This window comes from Chanos chanos, chromosome 2 (genome assembly GCF_902362185.1).
Source record: "Chanos chanos chromosome 2, fChaCha1.1, whole genome shotgun sequence".
Classification (NCBI taxonomy): Eukaryota; Metazoa; Chordata; class Actinopteri; order Gonorynchiformes; family Chanidae; genus Chanos; species Chanos chanos.
Window position 1 is genome coordinate 4,355,042 of NC_044496.1, and position 24,968 is coordinate 4,380,009.

Sequence of the window (24,968 nt, forward strand, 5' to 3'; positions counted from 1 at the left end):
CTAGTTAAGCTCTGATTATATTACATTTAGAGAGAAAACGACACATTCTTCTTATCCCTGACAGCTTTATCATCAGTGAACAGCCATTCATACAGACAGTCAACTTTACAGTGTTACTGTACAATTAAATTTAAAAAAACGTTGAACATCCAAAAAGAAAACAAGAAAAAGCAACAAGTTATTATGTCGTTCACATGGCTATAGCTGGGATCGCTCCAGTAATTATGAAAACATAGTCACCCTTCAAAAGCCACTTCACAGTTTTATCCCCTCTCAGCTGTGGCATTGCTAACATGTCTTATGATGCATGACATGTGAACAAACTAACTAACCACCTAAGTAAGTAAAGAGGTAAATAAATAAATAAATCGTCGTATTGACGCCATAAGCATCCGACAGGGTGTTTTTGTACTCACGTGAAGTGGAATTTTTTGTTTCCAGTTGAAAAGCAGATACGCTGCGTGCGGCGTGGCGAAAAGGACCCTGGGAGGCCAGCAGAAAAACAACAGCCGACTGAAAGATGAGGAGAAAGTGGTTCAGGGTTTTTCTGGTATGACTGCTTTGTCTAAATGGAAGTGAAGGGGATGAAAACTTATAAGTGAAAATCAATACGTGAATACAAGACAGCGTAAGAACTGAAAGAGGTCATAAAATTGAATATAAATAAACACTTAGTGAACAGATGAGAAGGACTGTAGTGGTAGTGGTGGTAGCGCGGGGGGGGTGGGGGTGGGGGGGACGCATGTTAAGAACTTTCTAAAATGCTACCATGGCTTTCTGAATTATCCTCATCTGAACAGGCCACAGAGCTGTTCTCTGTTAAACATGTGGTCTGTTCAACGTAGCTTTACACAGACCTTGAAACGTTTGATGAAAACACAAGGCATCCTCCTCACTGTAAAGTATGAAGATTTCAAAGAGGCTGATCCAGCAGTTACTGGAAAAGAGTCCGTGAGGTCATTTAAAGAGGGCTCACTGCTGGCAAACTTTAATTTCTTATTGTACATCTTTGCCCTGGGAATCCTCTCTCTGATTTTGTCAGGTCTGCTTGTGGACTCTCGAACAACGACAACAACAACAACAAAAAAAGACAGTCGTTTCCGAAACCGCAGAGAGAGAGGGAGAGAGAGAGAGAGAGAGAGAGAGAGAGAGAGACTGTTTAATTGTATTTGAATGCAGAATACCAATGGAGATCAATGGTCAGGCCATTGATCTGTTTATGCATCTCCATGCACAGAGTATCAGACTCTGACCCTTGGATACTTTAAAAACGGGAGCTATTGATCAAGCACGGGCAAGGATCCAGCTCACATGATTTTTGAAGATGATTACAGGAAGCCGTCTGTTGGAGCTGTCTGCTTTTGTTTGTTCAAACGATAACTTCTGGTCTTTCCAGAGTGACTTGCCGTGGATGGGGCCGGCCACAATGGACAGGCCATCATCTACTGCACAGCACTAATAAAATCAAAGATAAGCCCCTTAGATATACACGGAGAGCATCCATAGTAATATTTTGCAAATGCAGACAAATTTTTCATTGTATTGGCTTATGATGAAGTAGAAAATTCATTCATTCAGAGAAGTTAACCGCTAAAATAAAAGAGACGGCGACATTAAGTGTCTTTACAGGGTATTGAGGCCACCATCGTTTCTGTATAATAACGAGACAAAATGTACGAGATGGACAAATAACAATTTACCATATATGTTTATATCCAATTATGTCTATCCACGCATATTGCAAAATCTATACGGCACCCACGTGATTGGTTGAATGAAGTCCAGTATTCCCTATACAATACCCCCCCCCCCAGCTGAATGATTGCTGAATGAAGCACCAATTGCCGAACAATGTGCAAACCAGTCACAATCTAGGAAGAAAAACATACAAATAAACAAATAAAACCATTAGCCAGCCCATGTTTGTTGCCCCATCTGGGTGCATTGTGGGTTTAAGAAGCAAAAAAAAAAAGAACTGAAAAGAACTGAAATATGGAGAATATTCCATTCAGAATGAAAATAAAGCTCTGTACATACATGTATGAAGAAAGCGTGTTGGACACCAACAAATACAATGAAGAGGCAGAAGAAAGCAAACCAAACTAAGGTTTGCCGTGTTAAATTAGTAAGACATCCAAGTCAGCGTCAAAGCTCTGCTTTACAATTAGACAGCCAAATTTATTTCAGCAAAATAAATAGGTAAATAAATAAATAAATAAATAAATAAAGCTCATTGGCTAAGTTCCGGCTTATAGTTGTGATGTAACGTATCATATTGCATCTATTTCTGGATTCACGTGAATAATTTAAAATACACAGGGAAAACACATCAGATATAGGTTACAGCTGGGAGTCCCTGGGCTTTGAAAAGAGAAGTAAGCAACTCTAGTGTGCCTAAGAATACCTGAGCGTTTGATAAAATGTCACTGTCATGACTTCATAAACTTAATCAAAAAAAGAAAGAAAAAAAGACTGCGGTGTGCCTGACATACAGGACTACACTATTATTAGTGACTGTTTTGTGCATTGTGCATCTAGACCCAACTGATAACAGTCTCATGGATCAGAACCAATCTGGACTCAAAGCCGGCGACTCCACCGAGACTGCCCTCCTTGCTGTCTCGGAGGAGCTCCACTTGGCCAGAGCGAAGTCTCTCAGCTCTGTCCTCATACTCCTAGACCTCTCCGCAGCATTTGACACAGTCAACCATCAGATTCTCCTCTCATCCCTTGCTGGGCTGGGCTTCGCAGGTTCTGCACTCGCATGGTTTAAGTCCTATCTGTCTGACTGTTCCTACCAGGTCTCTTGGAGGGAATTGGTCTCCTCCCCCCGCCCCTTTCCACACGGGAGTCCCACAAGGTTCGGTACTTGGTCCACTCCTCTTCTCTCTCTATACCAGATCACTCGGTCAAGTTATCCCCGCCCATGGGCTCTCTTACCACTGCTACGCTGATGATACACAGCTGTTCTTCTCCTTCCCCCCCTCTGACTCTCAGGTTCAGCCTCGTATCGCAGCCTGCTTAGCTGACATTGCCTCCTGGATGTCTGCTAACCACCTCAAACTCAACCTGGAGAAAACGGAGCTTCTGTTTTTTCCTGCAAAGAACTCCCCAACGATTGACACTGCAATCACCATCGAGGGATCTGTGGCGTTCCCCACCACAGCAGCCAAAAACCTTGGCGTAACCCTCAACAACCAGCTGACCTACTCCGGTCACATCGCGGCAGTCACTCGAGCCTGCAGATTCTCCCGATACAATATCAGGAGAATCCGCCCCTTCCTCACACAACAGGCACCCCAGCTCCTGGTCCAAGCGCTTGTCATCTCGCGCCTGGACTACTGCAATGCTCTACTGGCTGGCTTACCGACCTGCGCCATCAGGCCGCTCCAGCTCGTGCAGAACACCGCTGCACGCCTGGGACTCAACTTCCCTAAGCACTCTCATGTCACTCCACTGTTTACTGCGCTCCACTGGCTTCTGGTAGCTGCCCACATCCAATTCAAGACACTGGTACTGGCCTACTAGGCCACGAGAGGCTCCGCCCCATCATACCTTCAGTCCCTAATAACTCCATATACCCCTACTAGAACCCTCCGCTCTACGACCTCTGGTCAGCTGATGGTCCCCTCACTTTGGGAACCCGGCAGCCACTCCTCCTGACCACTCCTCTTCTCCGCCATTGTCCCGCTGTGGTGGAACGACCTCCCTCATACAGTTAGATCCCTCACCATCTTCCGCAAGAAACTGAAAACCCACCTCTTCAGAACCCACCTATCCCCCAATGCCTAACCTCCTTTCATAAAAAAAAAAAAAAACCCTTGTCTTGTTTCTATGTTTGTCAAAGAATTCCAGGGGCGCAATACGAAGGAGTAAATTGACACTCAGTCTTTTTAGCGCTGTATGCTTATGAGGTATTAGGAATCCGACAGATGCACTGATTGTAAATCACTTTGGCTAAAAGCGTCTGCCAAATGCTAAATTGCAAATTGTAAATTGTAATTTGGCAGATGCTCCAGATTTACAAGAAGTTGCATTCGTGTTGAGTGAAACAGAACTAACAACCATGAAGAAGTGAGTGCTATAGTAGTTAGGGAAAGTCAAAGTTGAGGAATAATCTGTAAAAGATGATATTTCAGTTGTCAGTGGAAAACAGGGGCTTGGCAGTTCTCAGTTCAGTGAGAAGTCCATTCCAGCCTTTTTGTGGCAAGAGGAGAGAGCTGAGACAGACTGCGGCTGGTCCTCCATTGACGGTGTCACTACATAGTGCCGTTGAACACTCAGAACTGCTTTGGCCTTATTGGTGTTTACCTCAACCTCTAAGTGGTTGAGTGAACGTAAGCCATGTCGGGATGACACGTAACGGTGCCCTCAGAAACAATTCACCATCGCAGACAAGCCTTCAGGCCTTAAAGTTTCTTTCAGCGTGCGTATTCACTTGTTGAAAACAGGCTGAAGGATGACTCATCTGTGCTGCATGCGCTGTGGGCGGACCACAGTGTCCCCTCTGTGGAGATTCTAACAGACTTCTTGATGAAACTGCCTGCTCATTACCCGAGAGTGACATTTGCAGTCAAGCGATTCGCAGATGCTTGTCTTTTTCACTGTGCATCTCTAACCAACGGATGGACATTACCGTCGAGGGGTATGCGCCCTGAACTGAAAATGACCCCTGGCTGATGCTGTTTATCCCTCAGACTTACCTCAGACGTCGGCCAATCGAGCGCTTGTCACTGCGGTGGCTCTAAAACTTGGTCCAATGACCATCCCACTTTCAAACCCCTCCTGAGATCTCCTCCTTTGTCGGTGGTAGCTAAAATAATGGGCGTTTTTACATGTAACGCAATGGAATGTCAACTGTTTCTTTACCCCAGGAACCACATTTGTGTGGAAGCACTTATCAGATCTGTCAATATCTATTGTATCCATCGCTTTCCAAACTGTTTCCTTTATTTTGGCAGTTATCTGCACTGCATTATGATGAGAAAGCTGTAGAGTGAGAGGACAGTCTTTCTCTCTCTCTCTCTCTCTCTCTCTCTCTCTGTTTTTTTTTTTTGTCTAAATCTGTCTGAAGGACACATCTGCAGTACTTCCCATTCGAATGAAATTCTTCATATTGTCTTTCCAACCACAGAACGTGAAGCAACAGTTAGAGAGAGGAGGAAAAAAAAAAAACGAAAAAACAAAAAAAAAAACGGAAGCAATGCGATTAAAACAAAGTAGAGCAAAGAAAAGTAAACAAAACAAACGTTTACCCTCACGTCAAACTCTCAGAATGTGTTTGCCCACCTCTGAGCAAGTACACACACTCTTTCATCATCTATTTAAACACGCAGTCAGTAGGGACCGTGGCACTGCTCAGAGCTTAAAGACAAATGCACCGTGGAACAGAGGAACAGTGACGCACATAACGTACAAATCATTCTTATCAAAAATAAAGAACTATCGCCAAGATGTTTCCCTACTAAAATAACAGTAACCCTCTCTAAATTACATGGGAGTCAAAATGGACTGGGTGTCTGACCATTCTGATTTTAAAGCGCATTGTCCATTAGTGCTTTTCTGTGTGCATTTCTGATTGACAGCGTGTAGTTATTGAACTCACACAAGTGGAACGTTACTCACATTGCTCATGGCTTTTCCAGGGATCATCAGAGACTGTAATGCCTTCAATTTATGATTTGCAAACACAAATTAATTGTTGAGAGGGGCTGCAAGTAAGACGTTGACTCTGCGTATTTTCACTTTCCGAATTCTGCGCCTGATTATGCGACAGCACAAAAAACACGATCAACAACACTTCTCTTTGCCTTGCCTTCTGTTCAGATATCAGTTACAAACAGGCACTTACGTTTTCAATACAGATTTGTTCAGTTTTTCTTTTTTTTTTTTTCACCTGAGGCTGTGACAAACTTTTTTTTTCATATTTCTGAGCACAATCACAATCCAGAGCTTCTCGTTGTGAATAACAAAAAAGTTTTTTGGAGGTTGTCTACTCCACCAAAAAACATGCAATGGGATTGAAGGAGGTGGAAGGGGGGGTGGGGTGGAAGCGGGGGGGGGGGCAACTTAGATAAATCACATTGCATCTCTCCACATACCCCATGGAACAACTCCTCTCCACTGGGCAGAGGAGGCCTGGAACCAGGCTCAAAGCACAAGCACTTATTACATTTGTGATTCTTCAAAGAGTTTGCCTGTTATTGATTTTGTGTCAAGGTTACCAGCTCATTCAGGCAGAGTGCACTGCTTTTTAAAGCAACTGGACTGACTTGAAACACACTGTGTTCAAATGGAGAGCCTGCAACCTTGAGGTGAAGAAAAAAAAAACAAAAAAAAACAAAAAACGCCAGACCGGGAACACTGCGGGCTTGTCTTGTGTGAAGTTGAGAAGATCTTGAGACAAACAAAGAATTAAGCAAAGAAGAATAAGGAGAAGAAGAAGAAGAAGAAGAAGAAGGAGGAGGAGGAGGAGGAGAAAAAAAGGGACAAATAAAAGAAGATACATATGGAGTAGCCATTTGATATGTTCTAATCCCTAAGCTCAGACGCGTATCATCTGGTAAGGAGAATCTCTGGGAAAGGTCGAAGGCGCAAGACAACAAACCACGGTTCCTCTGGCTGTGATTGAAGTTAGAAGATTATGCTCTTGTCTTGGTTTGGGATGCTGGGGCCTACACTGTGGAGTGTACGCTAAGCATTGACTGTGTTTGATGCCTTGTGGGGCTTTCCTGGGATTTCGGGCTCTGGCCGTCAGTGCTGTTTTGTGTTGCGCTGACTGCATGCTAAAGAGCCTCATGTTTGTGTCAGCCAAAACACCAGGGGGGAGAAAAAAAAGAAAAGAAGAGGGTTATAGGCACTGACCTAAAACCTGATAAGTCTCTATTTAGCTCCGCGCTACCTCTTCAGATAAAGGCCTAGCCTTGTAACTTTGGAAGGGCCTAGGAGAGAGAGAGAGAGAGACGTCCCTCCTATAAAGTTGCTCCAGAGTGGAAACTCCAAAAAAAAAAGGGGGGGGGGGGGGGGGGAGTTGCCTCATCTCCCTGAGCATACGCTGAAATAAACACAATGAAAAAAAAACCCCAAAAAATTTCATTCAAAACCATGACGTCTTGGTAAACACATATATGTATAGTTCTTCACCTTTTCAATCTTCCTTTGATACCATACAAGATGAAAAGTCATAACCGTCTGAATGCATCAAAAGGTCAAAGGTTGAAAAATGATCTCCTGTGTCTCTTTTTCTCCTGAAGAACACCAGGATGTTTGGGCAGGAAATCATATAACCTTTATGAAATATTAACCTCACAGTAAATTACACCAGGAAGCCTGGGGTTCAGCTAACGCCTGATGAAAGCATTTCATGAGTTCAAATCGTGTAACATAATGACCATGAATAAGTAATGGTCTCCCACCACAAACTCATGAACTCACAACTTCTCCATCGTAGTTCATTCGCATGTGCTCTGTTAATTTGCATGTTCTTAGTTCATTTGCATGTTCCGAAGGCCAGCTGATTATTTATGTGTCACATCAGCTACAATTTATTAAGAGATGCATACATACACTGAGCAAGGCGGAAGGACTGTAATGAGAAAGAGAGAGGGAGAGAGGGAGAGAGTGAGTGAGAGAGAGACAGAGAGGAACCGTGGAGGGCCAAAACAGTGGTGTGGAAGGGGGTTGAGAATACCAGGGCACCTAATTCTCAAACTAATCATAAAAACAAACAAATTACTAGTAAACTGATTCCACCGAATTCAACCAAAAGAAATATACCACATAATGAGGTCACCACATCAAAACAAAACAAAACAAAACAAAACAAAACAAAACAAAACACACACTTTATCAGACTGGCGTTGTTCCACTGTGCTTGCCTGAGCCAAACAGATCCTATGTGATTGATGGGCAGTCCAGGAGGGTGTTCCAGACAGCAGGTTTAGTGAAAACTCAGAGTTAGTTAACTCAGAGTAAGTAGTAAACCTCCTAATAAAAGAGCCCTATGGCTTTGTTTTGCGAGGAGAATGAAGCCATGGGGCTCTTCTATTAGGCAGTTTACTACTTACTCTGAGTTTTCACTAAACCCGCATTCTGGAATACCCCCAGTACTTGTGTGAGGACTCAGAGACAAAGAAGACTTACGTGTTACTGCCACCTACATGACATTCAGTTCTTACTGAGAGACTTCACACACGGGGGCATTTACAGTACACTATGTCTGCAGCTCCTCCTTACTGAAAACTCACATTACTGCTATTATTATTATTATTATTATTATTATTATTATTATCGTTGTTGTTGCTGTTGTTATTATTATTATTGTTTGTGTTAGAGTCCTCGGGTTTTCTATTTCTATGTGATGGTCATAAACACATTCTGCAAAAAGATAACACAGTGCTGAACACTGACATTAAATCAAACCACTTTGTAAATAACCATCAGATACCCATATCATCTTCTTTGTGATGAAAAATTGTATCAGCTCTAACGTAAACATTTCATGGTTATTTACAAAGGCACATTTTTTTTTCGTCTTAAAGTTTGAAATGATAAAATTAGCAATGCTCTGGTTACACCAGATGACAGTTATGTTCTTGATAAAGCTATTCAAACACCACTCAGCAAGCAGCAGAAGAATTCATTTCGCCATTGTTCTGAATCCTAATCAGAGGCCAAACAGTCGTGTGTTTGCCATGTGGGTCCTTTGTCACCGACAAGCTCTCGGCGAAACTGCAGAATGAATATTGAAAATTGCGTGCACGTGTGTGTGCGTGTGTGTGAGAGTGTGTGTGTGTGTGTGCGTGTGTGTGTGAATGTGCGTGCGTGCGTGTGTGTGTGTGTGTGTACACGTGTGCGTGTGTGTGCATGTGTGTGCATGTGCGTGCGTGTGTGTGTGTGTATGTGTGTGTGTGTACATGTGTGTGTGTACATGTGTGTGTGTACGTGTGTGTTCGTGCATGTGTGTGCATGTGCGTGTGGACGGACCATTGATTTGACCAGGGCTTGCCTGCAGTGTCCTGGGTAAGGTGCCTAGCTGCAGGCCTGAAATGAGAGGAAAGAGGGTTGGAGAGTGGGGACTGCCACTGAGAGACAGAGAGAGCCAGACAAGATGTCTCCTAATGCAGCTCTAATGCAGCTTACTGTTTCCTTTAAGGGGCCTCCAGCCCGAGCCTGGTGTTTTTTTCACTGACACTCTTTCACCGATGATATTTTACAGGAGAACCCAGCTGAGAGTGATGGATTTCCCCCCGGCTTTATCAGGGGTAAAATAGCCATAGATAGAAAATAATCCCTCTGAGGCACTGCGGGGGCTGCTTTGAACAGAGTACAAAGGCAAATGTTTTTCTTTTTTTTTTTTTTTTTAACTGTTGTTGTTTTTAGCGACACGTCACTGCGATCTAAATAAAACCTCATAAGAGGAACTTCAATGAACCTCTGTGGCTAAACTGGATTACCGACACCGCTCCCCTAAACCTCATAAAGGTCAAAAACAAACACACAAGCAACATCTAAATCCACTATATACATATCTGTATACGTATACGTACATTTATGTACGCTCCCTAAACCCGTCTCAAAAAGGTCATAAAGAATGCTTTCTGAAAGACATAAGCAACATCTAGATCCACTATATACATATCTGTATACGTATACGTACATTTATGTACACTCCCTAAACCTATCTTAAAAAGGTCATAAAGAATGCTTTCTGAAAGACATAAGCAACATCTAGATCCACTATATACAAACACACAAACCTCAAAAAAGTCTAAAACAGAAAAACAATGTCCTTTTAAGATACCCAAACAGCATCTGCACTCACTAGATATATATATAGCATTTGATTAATATTACCAATGTGTGAACATATGTACACACTGTATTTGTTTGATGTGGTATAATTCTGATCAATGCGGATTTTACTATGCACCAAAGCTAAACGAACAGCACATAGCTGATATTCTGATACTGAGCGCTTGCTTTGCGGTTACGAACGAATATGAGGCATGGGGTTTGGGCTAATGAGAGCGAATCAAAGCCATCAGAAAAAGCATTTGATTGAAGGGTCTCTGGTGTCACAAATCGATGACCCTGCCAGTGTGCTCTTAATATTTGATGAAAACCACAACCAACCTGCGACTCTGCCCTCAATTTAATGCTTCAGAAAACTGTGAGGGGCCTAACATTGCTCTCTGAACAGAGCAGAGTGGAGTGGACAACAGCAGGCTACTGGTTTTTAACAGGACCTGAATGTTAAAAAAAAAGCTAAATGGTCAGGTTTACTGCACTGCGATCAAATAACTGTGGCTGCAAACAGCAACTCGATTTATGGATCTCAAAATAAATTTACAGTAAATTTATGACTGCGTTTTTCTGGGGGCCTGTCCTTGGTGGGGGAAAAAAAAAAAAAAAAGGTGTCGTCGACACAGGCTTGGTGGATTTCATTTTTCAGTGTTCCAACTTTGTTGATATTCTCTTGTCCCTTCACTGGAAATATCACGACACGTTGCGTATCGACGCGGCTCTCTCGCCCGTTCGGCGAGCGTCTGAATCTCCTGGTGGAGAGGCTTCTGCTCCGGCACAAAGCAGCATAAATAATTCATGCACAGACTTCTGGTAGCGTGTCCCTAAATGGAACAGGGGGACGAAGGAGAGATGACAGGAGTGTCAGGACAAGTGCCACAGATCTGACATGACAACTGACTAACACGTTTCACCAGGTCCCGGCCCCTCGGAAGACCGCACGGCAGTACCGAGGCGGTCACTGCCTGCCACGCGGGGGGGGGGGGGTTGTAGTATGGAGGAGGAGTGGTGTTTTTATTTGTTCCTCAGATCTATGGATGCTCTATTAGCTAAGGTGTAAATGAATAAACTCTAGACACTTGAAGCATAGACTAACAACACCCCCCCCCCCACCCCACCTTCATTCCCGACTCTGGCCTAACCCCATCCCTCTGATTTTTAGCCCGCAACCCAACCCCCTCACTTACACACACACACACACACACACACACACACACACATACACACACACACACACAGGCGCACACATGGGCTCACACACACACACACACACACAAACACAGAAACATACACACACAGGGGCTCACACACACACAGGTGCACACAAACTCACACACACGCACACACACACACACACACACACACACACTCACACACACTCACACATACACATTTTTCTCTCACTCTGGCCGTTCACGCTTGCCCATGGATCAATACGAGCAATTCTCGGCGAAATACGATGTCTCCATGGCAACGGAGCCACAAATTCTAAGCAAAAGCCAGGGGGGAAGAGACTGCGATCCCCATCCGCAGTCTAGCACTGACAGCACAATCCAACCAGTGAACAAACACCGGGCTGCCGTCAGTGGTGCCGAATTCAGAACCGACGAGGCCCTTCATGTCTTCACATCCTGTCATTCCCATCAGAAAATGGGCTGGTGTGGTTGTTGTTAAGACTGGGAACCATCAGAGAGAGAGGGAACAAGAGAGTACATGGTTGTATCTGCCTCCCAGGACTCTGACACCATGGGCATACTGAGACAGGCAGTGTGAACGCGAGGGCAAGATTGACGTATCTAAAAGATATAAGAAAGGCCTTCGGTTTGTACCGTGTAAGACGAACGCCCCCCCCCCCCCCCCCCCCCCCCCCCCCGTCCCCCCGTCCCCCCCGCTGTGCCTGTAAAATCCCATCCATTTCCAGACAGAGAAAGAGACACTTAGACTGAAATAAAACGTGACAGAGATTCTGTACTCTGCACAGGACTGCAGTGCGTACAGCACCTATAGAAAAGCCTGCCACCCCATCTGATCATTTCATACTTTTCTTTTTCGTCAGAAATAGAAAAAGATTCAAAAACGCGTCACTTCTCTTGATAATCTTCTACAGAATATATATATATATATTTGTGAAGTGACAAATCTATGCATTTAGTATTTGATATGATTTTGAGTGAAATATTTGTTCGTCCAAATTCATTATTGACTCAAAATATAACAGACATTTGGTAATACCTATTGTAGTACTTTTCCTTTTTTTGGATTTTGTTTATACCTCTGACTTGGCAACTAAAAAGACATTTGTCTTGTTGTTCTTTAACCCCTTCAGTGCTGGTTTAGAGGTGCGTCTCAGGACACTGCTGAGAGGTAACCCTTTGTCCCAGTTTCAGCTTTCGAAATCAGTCGGGCTCCCTCACAGAATTTCCTCTGTTGTATCCCTTCTCCCTTGATCGATCTCTGTTCATTTCCCCAGTTTTAACTGTCGTCAGAATGCCCGAACATGACAAATATACCTATAAAACCCTCCACAGCAAACTTGGATCTTACATTAATATCTTCTCGATTAACATCCTCTTGATTACGAAGATTGTGAGGTCTTTGGTCTGTGTTTCCACTGATGCACTGGCACCATATATATGTTTTTCCTATAAAAGTTTCACACCTGTTTCAGTTTTCAAACAGTTTGACACTGACACTGGAAAAATTCATGCGTATTAACTGCAGTCTCGTTCAGCACGTTCATTTCAGCGTTAAGTAATCAAACACAGCCAGCCTGATCAAAACACAGTCAGCCTGATCAAAACACAGTCAGCCTGATCAAAACACAGTCAGCCTGATCAAAACAACTGCACCAACCTAGCGGAGAATGATCCGTACTTTTCTCCATATTTCTTGATGCATAAGCAGTTTTCTGAGCAGCACACGAGGAGATAGTGCCGTCAGATACTTGTGGGAGAAGCCCTGAAAACTCTACAGTCTCGCTACAGCCCAAAGCACAGAGTCAGGAAAAACGGTAGCTAACAGGCCCATGTGGATGGATGGTCCCACTGTTTTGACCGGTACAGATCTGAGCCTGAATGATATCTACAGATATCTACAGAAAAAGGAACCGGAGACGAACGCTGTTTTCATAGTCTGTTTTTTTCCCCCTCATCTCCTGGTTATCTAAACATTTTCCCCACGACAACAGCTCAGATCCACATTACTGTAAATTCAGTCTCACACCAACCAACCCACCATTAAAAGTTTATTACTATGTAATGTAATTACACAGGAATATTATTAAGGCTTCATTTTGATCTATGAAAAGCGTGTTCCATAAATGATGAAATGACAGGAGAGATTGCTCTAGATTGTTCTAGGGAATTCTACACACACTGCAACTGAAAATATATTCTCACATACACACCACGTTTCTCTCTGTCTCTGTTTCTTTCTCTGTCTCTCTCTCTTGCTCTCTCTCTCTCTCTCTCTCTCTCTCTCTCTCTCTCACACACACACACACACACATATTCCCTTATACTGTATGTAGAATATATATATATGCATGTGTGTGTGTGTGTGTGTATATTTTTTTTTGTTGTAAACCATTAAGAACCATACAGAATCATAAATCATTTGATATAAAGCTGATCAGTCTCACAATCTCCCAGTCTCCCTAAAGCTTGAATACTCGGCCAGTGCGTTTGAAGAGATCATCTGATTCAGGAAGATCTTCAGACGTGCCATAGACCTTTCTTTTCCGGTTTTCATCACATTTACCGTGAGCACAGGGATAACTCAAGGCCTTTGTCTCACATCTCTTTCTCATGGCTAAAACCTCGTTCGCTCTGCACCTATCCGGAGCCCTGTGTTTGCTGTGTCCGGGCACATGCAGGTCTCCTGATCTCTGGAGTGTATCTGACAATGAAGCAGAGAGAAGAGGCCAATGAGAGTGCCGCTGTCAGGGTGTGCGCTGGGTGAGTCGCTGGGGAACTGTTTCGGATGGGGGGAGACCTCAAACCCTCCGTGCACAGCTGGCCCCTGTCACGGCCAGCTCAGACGTTTGGACATCTCTTAACTAAGCTGACAGGTCACTGAGTGCAGCCTCTGCAGGCGAGATACATGCTTGAATTGCACAGACGGCAGGATTTCGCCTAGGACCGGATTTCCGTTAGATGTAAAGGGGCAAAAAAAAAAAAAGAAAGAAAGAAAGAAAGAAAAAGAAAGGTTTAAGCTACAAATAAAAATGGCCAAAATTCACAAGCAAATACTTCATAAAATATCCATGAACAAAGAAAGAAAGAAAGAAAGAAAGAGAGAAAGAGAGAAACAGAGAGATCTAGCGAGTATGACAAAGACAGTACGAGAGCAGTTGATGTTTCTGCCAGAATGATAGTTTTAAGCCGGTTTATTAATATTTGATGGAGCTGAATTGGATACAGAAGGCATCTAACAGTACACTGAGGTTAGGGTTACGAGAGGTCAGAGCAGTGACTCCCCAGACGGAGGCAGCAGCGGTTTTGCGGCGCACAGACACACGGAGCCTCTTCAGTCTGGGCCCTCTTCACTTTGAAGGGTGCCTGAATCCCACTGAGTCTGTGGGCTCCTCAGCTCTTTGCTCAGTGCCAGAGGCCACAGAATTCCTCAACCCAGACAGACAAATCTTTCCATGTTTGTACGATTGACTTAGAGCAAGACAAGTTTTTTTTTTTTTCTCATTCTCATTCTCACACACAGACACAGACACACACATATCTGTTCATAGACCACCTCTGCGCATCACATACACACATACACAGCAACCCCCCCCCCCCCCCCCCCACGGCTTGTTCTTTTTTAGACTTTCAAGGGTAAATTTGTTACGATGCAAAATTAAAATGACATGAAAGCACAGTTAAAGTTACGAATAAGCAGAGTATCATGGTAAAGACAAAACAAGGCTTTCTCTCTCTTTTTTTTTTTTTTGTTCTAGCCATTCATTGAGAAGCCTCAAAACAATCTAGTTAAGTCTCAATTTAGCAGTGGGTGGGGTGGGGGTGGGATTGCATGCCTGTGGCATGGTAGGACCAGTGGCCCCCCATCCTCCCTGTGGACCTGCCCTGGAGAGGTGAAGCTGTTTAGAAAGCATGTAATGCCCCCCAGAAGTGGTTTTAAGGCCAGCAATTGGAGATTAGCCGCACAGAAAAAATATGAAATATGTGCTCGGAATCCTGATGCCGGGGCAGGAAGTCAATAAAATCAAGGTTGGACCGCTTGGCTGTGAAATGGGTCACAAACGTCCATGGACGGTGCTGCCCTCTTAACCAATCAAATTCATTCCCGCAGTCAATTTACGCCACAGTCAGGTGCGGTCGGATCCAAAGCCTTTGCATTCTGTCAGGGGGAGTGGGACGATTCTCTATTGCTTTTAATCGAAACACGACACATTTGCAATCGCTGAAGACTGGATGTGTTTCATAGGTGAACTGTTTACTTTGTAGCAGAATACACAACATTTGAAAACAAAAATAACAACAACCCCCCCCCCCAAAAAAAAGGAATAACATAAACAAACAATGTATCTTTCAAGCCTTCTCATACCAGAGCTTAAACCCTGTGCTTCAAGACTAATGCTCCTGTAAAACCTTTGGCCTTTGACCCCTCCCTTCACCTCACGGCCACTCCTTTTTCATTCTGCTCTCCTGCCTCGCTCGCTCTCCCGCCGTCACATTTGTCACGACAACTTTTGAGGCGCTCTTTAAATGACTCTCACCTGCGCTGTCAGAGTCCTCAACGGCGCATCCGTCACACACTTCCTCCCGTTCGCTGGCGCCGCGCCAAGGCTGAGCGGCCGTCACGCCTGACCGGGCTGACGGCCACAGAGAGGGATCGGCGGGCGGGAGAAAAAAAAAAAAACCTCGTAAAACATTTTGCTGCTAAAAATATCCTCAGTCACCTCTCGCTCCGACTGTTCTCTCTTTTTGGCACGACGGAGACCACCTTCTCTGCCGACTCCCCGCTGCCGTCGCCATTGCCTACCAAAAAAAAAAAACCTTCTGGCTTAAGCAAATCACTGGATTTACTGTTCTTTCCTTCCATTTACTCTTGAAAAGGAATCTGGGGACAGTATAAAACATTCACTGTAACTGAATTATGCCTGAAACAAGTACAAAAAAAAAAAAAATAAGCCAGACACAGCGGATCTGCGTGAGAACCAAAAAACGTTTTCCTCTGAGGCAGAAAACGCCAAGGGCAGACGACATATTCAGGGGACGCACAGCTGAATAACTAAAAGACATGAACTATGTCAGAATGTAAAACGAAGATGTGTGTGTGTGTGTGTGTGTGCCTCCTGAATGTCTCCTGCTCTGAGTTGGTCTGAGCTTGGACCTGTTCCTTTAGGTTCCAGAAGGTGTAGGCAGCAGCTATATACACAGAGGGTCAGGTTAGCCATGGATGTGGCCCAGTAAGTGATTGACTGGTTCACACTAATTTGCTTCACACAGATTCCATTTATCCAAGGTTCCCTGGCAGCTTTTGGTAAAGGCGTTTTTTGTGTAGGGGGACTGTCCCCACCTCATGCGCCCTTTTCTCGAAAGGCAGTGGCCGGTGAATGGACGAATGGACGGATGGACGGATGGATGGAGGTAAAGGACTGGGCAGGACAGAGGTCTGGACCATCTGAGCACATCAGCCTTCACAGCTGTGACTCTGTAGCCTGTCAATGGCCATGCATCAGCTGAGCACAAACACTGTTTTGCAGCAGGGCTCTGCTATAGTGACACACCTGACGAAGGCATAAGCAAAGGTCACTGTGGCTTTTACAGATGACAAGATGTAATGCAGGTCTTAAAGGTGACTGAGGGAACACGCAGCCTGCTGTCACAAGTTGTCCTCAAGTTGCTTTCTCAAGTGTAGTGAGATATTTTACAAGCAATCCACCTCATCATAAAAGACTGAGCTGAGGCTCAATACAAAGTCAGAGAGAAATAAATAGAAAATTTATATTATCAATAATTTGAATAACCATCACTCATAACTTGACTACGTATATCCAGTTAAACAGCCAATCCTTCTCCAAACATATGACAGTCTTCTGGCTATATTCATTAGGTATGACTGAAAAGCAGTGAATGAAACCAATTCTTTACATAGGCATTTGCCAGTGTCCAATGTCTAATGACTCATGGCTTTTTCACAACACTCAGGAGTTTTTACGATTTTACTCAAATCGGTGCTGGAACAAAAACTTAAATAAATAATGTGGAGTTCATGCTGGTGTTAAACTTGACGGTAGAGTTTGTGTCAGAGATCCTACTATTACTGAAGATTATAACAGCTTCATAGGTTCTGTTGCATTGATTTATTGACTCAACATGCCCTTAATCATAAAGTACTTTGTGAAGCCATTTTAAAAATCAAAAAATGTTGTGGACAATTTTGGAAAGTTATTCAGACAAAGAAGATGCATCATGAGAATTTTCTTTTTGTAATGAACAGCACTACAAACATCCTGTTCCATAATGCACACACAATAAGAGCTGTCCACAGAGAATCAAGGCTCTAACTACAACCATCTATACAGCTTTCCTGTGTGTACACAGATCAAAAAATCAATCAAATCTTTTGACAGTTTATAAGTAATAATGCAAAGCCATTACAAAGTCATTCATGCTCTAATACTGAGACTGATTTTTAACAGTATAATTTGTCCTTCGGTGAAATTCAAAAACAGGAATTTGTTGTTGATTTATTGTTAAAAAAAAAAAAAAAACACCCATATGTACGACCAAGGCTGAATGCATAACACACTGTGTCAATACTTTCAATAACTAATTCGTTATTGAGCCGACACAAGTATTTAAGTGAGCATTGCTTCAATTTGTCTGTTAAATGAAAAGAAAACACATCCATCAGTGTGACAAGATCCTCATTCAGAATGTCACTGTATGGTTAGGCCACAAGCATAACAACACCTCTACTTGTTTCTTTCCTCCTTTAACGACACATTGACTGGAATTGATGGATCGACAACTGAGAAAAACTAATAATAAAAAAAGAAAAAAAAATCGTAAGTTCTGACGAAGCCTGCAAATTGTGTTTGCATACTTGGGCTACATTCCTGTACGTTGTTTACAGTGATGGTTGGGCAGAAAGACTAAAGCTAACATGCAGTGACAGAGAAAATCAGTGCAGAGATTGACTGTGAACTATTAGTACAACATTCTGTTGTCTGAAGAGGCCATGAGAGCCCTGGTAGAAGAAAAAAAAAAAACACTACACAACACTAGGTGTATTAGAGGACCTACAGATTCATCAGCCCGCTCAACAGACATCCAACAGTTCTGGGTCTTTCACTCTGCACAGGCTGACCACTCCAAAACAGGCATCCATCAGATGCACTAGAGACCCTATACAAAAACACAAAACAAAACTATATATATATATATATATACACACACAATTACACAAAATGTCTGGCCTAAATGGCACATTTTTCCACATCACACAAAGGTACACACAAAGGAGTGCTGATTGAAATTATTTGGGAGGGAAGGAGAAAAGGCCTTGGTCTCCCTCTCTCTCTCTCTCTCTCTCTCTCTCTCTCTCTCACTCTCTCTCTCTCTCGGCCTTTTCAGGGCTAGGATTATCCATTAGGGCTCCAGAGCACACGCACAGTATGCACGACCTCACCCTCCCCAGGCCTCATCACTCCTGGAGACAGCCTCTCCCCACCCCGCGGTTATGAATTTCCAGCCACTCCACTGTTTGTCATGGAGACCAAAGGGGAGCCAGACGCATACATCGCATACGCGGCTGTGATCAATACTGGCCTCTGTCTGACCAAAGCTTCACCAAACCCTCCCCAGAAAAGCACAGCAGGAGGATAAGATAGCAGAGCCTCAGCACGGCGCATAGCGCCAACGCCCGGGGCCTGGTCCGGAGCACCACGGCCTGGAGGAGAGCAGCGTGCACTGGCTCTGAGATTTGCCAACTTCAGCCCCGTGCAAAAAAAAACAAAAAAAAACAGTGGTACTGTTAACTACTGTATGAAACAAAACATCAGAGACAAGCCAATAGGATTTCAGGCAGAAAAAGCCTCAAGCCATGCAGGTTGTGTCTACTGTAAAAGATGGTCCACAGCCAATCAAGCACGCTGAGTTGAGAATGGATGGTAGGTACAGTCCAGTAAAGAAATGGACAGTATTAGCTGTTTAAAATTTTCAAAATGATCTGAATTAAAGAAATGAGGATTTTTGTATAAAATAGAATTCTGTTATTATGTTGGATTCATTTAAAATTTGTAAAAAGATTTTTAAAATGTGATAAAAGTTAACAACAACAACAACAACAACAGCAATAACAAAAAAAAAATCTAATCTAATATGGAAAAGAAGTAACTCAGTAAGCACTAATATAAATAAGTATTTGCTTTGCTCCTTTTATTAGATGAGAAATTTGTTTTACGGAGAAAACAATTCCACTAGAGCTCCAGACTCAAGTAAATGTAGTAGCTAGTGTTCTGGAGAATTCAGTGGATAGGACATTTTTCTGACTGATCAGTTTACACAACCCAAGATGAACCCAAGAGATTCAGTTTCTTTCAGGGCAAGGAAATATACCAAAAATGCGTATTGCAATATTTTTGAATGGCATGACATTACCACCAGTGTTATCAGTCTCTGTCACACAATGATGACACAATGGGATTGGCCGTTGCATTTTGGTTTAATATAAAGCCACACAAAAGAGTGGTATACATATTTATTTCAAGCGTTGTATAAACTGCTCAGTAGTGAAGGTATACATACCTCTCTGGGAAATAGTCTCAGATAAACTTTAACAGAACTCATTAAAAAATTACTCGAGAAGAAATTTTTAAATATCTGGTATTACATCTCCCAGTAAATAATATAAATAATGAAAAAGCTGCAGCACCTTTGTTTGTTATTTGATATTTTTTGCATCTGTAAAAAAAAAAAAAAAAAAAAAAAAAGGCTTTCTCACAAACTGTTAACAACAACAACATACCTTTTTTGTGTATGTGTGTATTTACGTTTTTTGTGTATTTATGTTTTTTGTGTATCTTCTCAAGCAGGGGTGAAATCGCTGCAAGTTCCTGTGACAAATACATTCACTGATGCAGTGGTCTACAGTAGACACTGATTATGAGCGGTGCTGAAACGAGGCTTGGACATACTCGTACCACCATGTAGTGTGAGCTTGTCATTACCATGGTAACCGTGAGGATGCCAATCAAATCTGTGGGAGGACATCACTTAGCTGAATGGTTAATTGAGTGTGAATTTGTGTATTTGTTGCTTCCTGCTGATTTAATGTTGCAGAGAGTAACAAGAGTGTCTAGGTAAATGCATTGGAGTATGTATTCGCTTTTGAAGGTGCAGTGTCCTGCAGAGAAGGTAAAATGAAAGTTGACAGAAACATTCACACTTGAGTAAAGTAGAGATATTCTCTAGACATACTTAAGTACAATAAAAAAAATATTTCTACTTCGACACTATACACCAATGCACATTTCATGGAGATCTGCATTGGATTAACCTACTAGGAAAGTTTTAACCTATTAAGAAATGTTTCACTTATTTGAGACCTTTGCTCATATTGTGTATAGTATCAGTGTAGAGTCTGCATTACCCAGATGCACCTCTTGTGTTGAGAGCATTTTAAGCACACTTGAAGAGTGTTGTGTGTCGCTTGAAATACTGATTTGAAAAATTCAGTTGCAAACAGATCAATAACATTGGTTTGTTGGACTCTCCATCACTAAATTCTGCATACGTATGTAAGGTCAGTGAACGGCCAAAAAAAAAAAAAAAAAACAGTTGGCAGGCAATGCTGAATTCTCCTTTGCTGGTGCAGCACTCCCCAAAAGACCGATACTGCAGACTGGCTCTCCCCTCCAAAAACCAGATCAGTTCCATAAAAAGGGACAGAGAGAACAGGAGGACAAAACTCTGGATCGTTTGAGCAAACACCATCTCTAGGAGTGGGACATAGAGGGGTCAAAGACACAGGATGGCCCCCCTGTTCCTGTGCCCCTGAACCCAGAGGGGTCAGGGTGTGGTTGTGAATAATGAATGAGAACTGCTGACCCCCTTGACCTAAAACTGCAGGGGTCAAACACCATTCCTGGTATAGCAGATGCTATAGTCATATACACGTGAACCATCATCCTGAGGTCTAAGATCTAATGGCCTTCCCAATTTTATGGACATTATGAAAAAAGCAAAACAGGCGAGCGGTGATACTCTCCCTCTTCAAAAATGGGGAAGAATTACAGAACTCACATTTTTCTACACATTTTTTTTCATTTGTATAACATTATATTCTTCAGTATAAATGGAGAGGTCTGACTGAACCATGGAGGGCAAATATATGTGTGTGTCCCAAACTGGTGGAGATACAGACAAATGTAGTGAAGACACAAACAACTCCAAATTCTTCATTTTGCTTCTCTTAATAAGCACTATGCAGTGTCAAAACTCTGAGTTATTTATTAAGATAAAAAGGTTTTTTTGTTGTTAAAAAAAAAAAAAAAAAAAAAAATATATATATATATATATATATATATATATATATATATATATATATACACACACACACACACATATATATATATGTATATGTATACACACACACACACACACACACACACACATATATATATATATACATACACACACATATATATATATATGAGAAAAGCTTCACATCTGTGCAAATTGGGTAGCGCCCTTAATACAGAGTGGTGCGTGCTAAGCATTAGCATAGCACAGAGTCCTTCATAGCTTCTTGAGCTGTCTTTGAGGAACACAAGCAAAAAGAAACGTTTTCAGTAAAAGAGGAGTGATGTCCTGACCGATGGGACTGGATCATGCAAATCTGTGTTCTGGTCCAAATAGCAGTAAGCTGGAGGTGCTAAAAAAGTCTCACCTGACTTTAGCCAAACATCAGCTTTGTCCCCCAAACAGATAACGGCTGCCACACTCAACTGGTCATCTGCACTCCACTAGCATTCTGCTCTCATCTGGACTCAACAGAACTCAATTTTCATGCACTTTGTACATTTTAAAACTGCTCAAGTTCAGCGTCCCTGAGAAAAACCATGAACAAAGAAGACAAAAAAATATATATATATAAGTGATGTATGGCACCATCTGTGTGAGTCGATGGAATATAATGTTTTGAAGACATATCGCTACTAATTCCATTTTGAGTCCTCCACAAAATATATATGTACACACACACACACACACACACACACACACACACACACACACGGCCTTTCCACCGAAGTATTGAGCCGAGTGTGTTGATTTGAAATCGCTCCAAGGCTCATTGTTACTACCGCTTCCATTGGCCCCGGCCGCGCAGAACCGTACGCTCGACAACAAGCACTCCACGGCTCCAACATCAATAATGTAAGCAAATTTGCTTTTATTCAATACATCATTGGATACTTCATTCATGCAGCTCAATTCATCATATCTAACGTTTGCACTCTCCTTCCCTGGCCAAAGAGCCTCACATTAGACGCATAAAGAGGAGTAATTAGATTAGCTCTGCCTTGATGTCACCCCTTTTCACAGACTCGCAACTTCTCCTCTTTCAACCGTGCATTCGTTTTTCTCCCCGCCACCGCTCCCCGCCGCTGCAGGAGAAACACAAACTGGTCCACGTGAGTATGGAAAGATGCTGGTCAGGGGGAAGAAAGAAAAAAAAAAGTGTGTGTGTGTGTGTTGGGGGGGGGGGGCAGGGGGGTATGGTGCCAAGGCCTTGAGGTAGTGCTCAGACTAATAAGAATGAGAGGAATACAAAAACACCAGTTGCATATAACAACTCAGTCACCGCAAGACACAGCAAATGCAGCCCATGCATGAAAAGAGCTGTATACGGCATTACAGGTCCTGTAGGGGAACAAAACCACAAAGGAGAAGAAGCAGTTATTAGAAATACTGAATAACTATAATTAACGTGAAATAGGATTCAGGTATAGAGATCCACAGACAAGTCGCTCTCTCTCTCTCTCTCTCTCTGTGTCTCTGTGTTGTCTGGTGGGTCTGATGCCCATGCAGACTGTCTGACTCAGAGTGCATGCTCCTGCCCATTGCACTGATTGCTTGATGCAATGGTGAGCAAGCTTAAGTGAATTGTGTGTCTTCAATCTTCTCCAATCACTTAGAGCTGGGCACCATCCATCATCCCTGGTCAGAAACATATGGTGCATCAGCAATCTGAGGCCTGACCCTAATGATAGGAAGAGCTTGTAATAGAACACAGAGTCAAATAGCCCTTGTCCCTTAAAACACACAGCTACTGCTTAAGTTGATCAAACTCTGTTTCACTGGCACACAACTACGACAGGAACAATGGAAGCAGCACTTTAGTTTTGATCCGTTCCACAGACCAATGATGGTTCAAAGATAGGCAGACCATGTAATGCCTGATACCGAGCACCATTTGTTTGTTTATTTATTTCTTTATTTCTTTAGTCGAGCTCTATATTTTACCATGAACGTATTTTTTCTGTGGTTATTGATGTTATCTTCGCTGTTGGTGTTATAAGATCTTCGACTTTTACAGTAGTTTTGGACAAATAAAAAAAAAAAAGAAAGACTATAGCGGCATGGCAAAAGAGAGACGAACGGTGAGAATTCATGCGCGTCCAGAGAAAAAGGGCGTGATTTTTTTTTTTCATTGCACCCGTGGCTGTTGTTGTTTTATGGACATGAGTCAGTTTACAAACCACACAGAGACAGCAGGACCTTGCTACCAAGTCACTAGGACAATAGCAGCTTATTCCTAAGTGCTTGACCTGTTCCTAGCCCCTTTTAGAAAGAGTGAGAAAGCTATCTGCTGATAGCCCCAACCTAATTCCAAAATGGGGCACCAGTATAATGGATTAATACAGCTGGAAAGGGGGAAAAAAAAAAGATGTTATCCTGTATGTTGAGAGGTGCTGGACGTTTTCTACTGCAAAACAAAAAGAGTGTCACAGTGTACATTTTTGATACGTCTCCATATGAACCCGTCTCAGAGATGACATCCACGTGACATCCAGAGTGAAGCCTTAACGTATTTCATCTCCAGTTCATTCTAAGAATTAAGCTAAGCCTTAGTGAGGGAGAGCAGACCCTGTTAAATAGTGGGGGAAAAAAAGCAGGCTGCACCTTCCTCTATGGACCATTAGCCTCTGTGTCCTCCTTCTATATGCACCTAACTTCTGCCTGACCCTTTCCACCGGTTCCACTGTGACTGGATCCCCCTACAAAAACACACATACCCATATCCACACCCATGCACACACACACAGACACACACGCGCGCTGTTCATTCTAGAAAAAACACAATACGGCCCTCATTCGTGAAACGAACGTACGACAGAAAACTGGGCGTACGGTCATTTCCACGCAAAGCTCTGCATTTATCAATCTGGACGTGAGCGGAGGCTACGATCAAATCTCACGTCAAGTCTCAACCCGTGTACGCAAGTTCTTGAGTCAGCGTGGACATGCGGTGCAGCATAGTAAATCCGGCTGAGTCGGAGAATCGTTATTAGATCATATATTCTGACTGACATCTAAACATATGCAGCCGCATGTTCATCACCCAAAAATGTGGAGCCGACGGCAAAATACTTTATTTTATAAAGCCCTACATCGACTATGTGTCACACAACCCCTAACACAAACAGGTATCTTCAAATTGTTTGCAATTAACAGGGTTAACAGTTTTTTGGTGCAAGATTAATTTGTCTTTCATGTTGAGATAGCCTACTTATTAGGCAAGGCTACTGGAATAAAGGCTGGCATTACGAGGGACAGTCAGAGCCGATGCGTCCACACAGGAGTGGTTCCTGAGTTAATGAAGAAATGATGAGGGCCTTCATGGTGAAGGTCCAGTAAAGGGATGCTGAGCACAGCTGCTCAAACATTACTTTGATACAGGCTCTACTATTAAGGGGAATGATTGGCAGTGGCTTGAGTGAGGAAGACTGCTCAAATTTTTGATATTGCATGAGGAAGAGTTGGCTAGGATGATGCCGTGGCTGCCTTAGCGAAGATCTCAGCGCACGTACACGCCGACAGGAAACTCCAGGGTTAGAGGCCCTGGGACAGCGTTTTTCAACCAGCGTCAATAAAACGGACAAAAGATGGAATTCTCGGCGAAAGAGTATCGCGTCG